The sequence below is a fragment of the Rhinolophus sinicus genome, chromosome 17, assembly GCF_057876585.1.
Source record: "Rhinolophus sinicus isolate RSI-liver-muscle chromosome 17, RSI-T2T, whole genome shotgun sequence".
In the NCBI taxonomy this organism is placed as follows: Eukaryota; Metazoa; Chordata; class Mammalia; order Chiroptera; family Rhinolophidae; genus Rhinolophus; species Rhinolophus sinicus.
This window is the reverse complement of record NC_142517.1, coordinates 39,224,793-39,227,357: the sequence shown is the minus strand read 5'-3', so window position 1 is coordinate 39,227,357 and position 2,565 is coordinate 39,224,793. Positions and strand designations below refer to the sequence as shown.

General features: G+C 35.1%; 1 pseudogene; it reads right to left on the bottom strand.

Moving 5' to 3' along the window:
- Positions 1-1,664: 1,664 nt before the first annotated feature.
- On the bottom strand, positions 1,665-2,221 carry LOC141571538 (ubiquitin-conjugating enzyme E2 N pseudogene; annotated as a pseudogene).
- Positions 2,222-2,565: the final 344 nt, after the last annotated feature.

Here is a 2,565-nt window from a genome sequence, read left to right as displayed (position 1 = left end):
GAAAGAGAAATAAAACACTTAGTGCTAAATGATTCGTTATGCAATGAGATTGTAAAGGAATCAGTTAATAATTTAGCTTTAAATGTATGTTAGGTTTGTATAGTCATAATTATTCAAGATATAAATATGTTTAAATCCTGAAATAAAATAGGATCTTGGTTTCCCTGGGGACAATTTACTTCACCTCCCCTCTTTTAATCAAATAGCCCCTCTTTTCTATCCAGCGCCACCCAGAGAACACCACCATTGCCATCAACTTCCCTCAGGTAAGTTATTAATACGATTGGAGTCAGTTAAAGACTGTAGAGTTTAAAAAACTCCTTTTTGCTTCTAACCTCACACTGGCACCACATCTCAGTTCTGTTCTCATAATTTCATTCTATGGGCTCTTAAATCTAGTCATCTGACCACTGATGTTGTTATCACTTCTGACCATTGTCCAGGAATATTTCCCATTATTAAAAAAAAAAAAATCTTCATAATATCTCTAGGAAATGAAGCTTATCAGCTTTGAATTTTAATTTTAGTGTTCAAATTTTATTTTCCGAATGGATTTCTACGTTCTGTAACAATTTTGGGGTTTTTTAATTGTATTGGAATCTTAGCACTGCTTGTTTGTTTACGCAGCTCTTTTCTGAAATCCTGTTGATATTCAATAGCTGTTCAATTGCCTTACCTTTTTTCTTTGAAAATTAGGTTTCTCTCATTCCACGGTACCTAAATGTTATATTTGAAAATGATATAATTACAATTTTTAAATTATGGCTTCACTCTTTGATCATTTCCCCCAAATCCAATACAAAGTATCCATTGGTTATTTTGGCTGGGGCTTGGGTAGGGAAAAGAGCTGTTTTAGTTTGGTTTTAGGAAGGATGATGTAAAATAGGAATCCAAAACTTTCAAAAGTTTTGAATTCAGATCCAAAATCTGAAACATTTTTGCAGAAAAAAAATTGACATTCATAGCCCTTCAACAAGGTATCAAATCTTAAGAATTCTTAATAGATGCAATAGCAATGTCCATAGGAACTAATTTTGCTCATGGTTTCCACACTGCCATCAAGAGCCTGGAAGAGCAATAATGCAACACAATTTACTGCACCTGGACTCCCATCCCTTGTTTTTAACTTGTCTTCCAAGAAGGACATGTAAAGCAATATGATATTAGTAATAAAAAATAATAATAATAAAATAAATCAATACTAGAGAAAGCAAAGTTTACAAAAATAATTTCAGAGTGGTTATCTTATTTCAGCTTCACAATTTCTTCGTGTATACATTTTCTCCATTATTACAATTGGAGAAAGAGGGTTAAGACCTTACATGACTCCAAGACTCATTCTTTCCTCTGCTTGCTATTTGAAATATGGTCCATGGATGAACAATATAAGCATCACCCGGAAATCTGTGAGAAATGCAGGATTTTAAGCTCCTCCCCAGATCTACTGAATCAAAATCTGCATTTTAATGAGATCACTGGATGAGTTTTATGCACATTAAAATTTGAGAATTGCTTCTTTACTGTATTGCAAAATATTTTTCTGTCAGCTCAAAATTAACCTGACACAGAGACTGATGATGTATCCACTGTTAGGTTTTGACCCAAATGATTATCTCCTAATATGATCATTTCTGCAAAGATTTATGCACCAAAAAAAAAAAAAATTAAAGTTCAGTGATAATAGGACATGTGCTCTTTTTCAGCCATTTCTTGAAGATATGTGGAATTTTATCCTGTAATATTTTGAAGACATTAATTGAAACAAAAGAAAGACATATTGGCTGAAAAGATACACATTTTATAAGCAGACCAATTTCAATATGATTAATTATATAGCTAGTCCATGCCCTAAATGCTTCTATAATTTCAGCTTCCTTTGTCTTCCACTACTTCTGCGTTCTTGGATCATTTGCTGATGCATCTGGATGGGGAGCCGAGCTCTGTTGATCTCTAGTGCATCTTTCAAAATATACAAACAGATTCTTCCCAACTTGTCTACATTAAAGTGATAAATGCTGTCCATAAAATGTATCTTGAGGAACTGCCACTGGATATTCTTCCGTAAGAAATAGTTCCAGTTCAGAAGTCCCACCCCCAAAGGAGGAATCCCAAAGGAGGCCACCCATGGCCACGTGAAAATCATATGTGTGCTGATCAATATCTGCCTTAATGCCAGGCACTTGATCATTCTCAACAATTCCTTGATCATTCTTCAGGGCATTTTGGTGCTATGAGTTTGTATGTGTAGGGGTTCAGAATCTGTCACCCTAAAATATGCCACGTTGGCATATTGATTATTTTGAATTAAAGTTACTTGAGAAACAGCCAGTGCAAGAAGGACACTCAGATCTTCCTTCATCCCTCTGAGAGCAGGAAATAAATCTCCCATGTGAAACATACCCTCCCTGTACCAGGAGGATAGAAGACATTTTTATCACCAGAGACAGAGAATTTAGGGCTGAGAAAGCTGTATAAACAAACCTTCTTAACCCTTCACCATCTACTACCCCGCACCCAAACCCCTCTGCCTTGTCAATTCTATGCAGACTTATTGTTTCTTTGTCT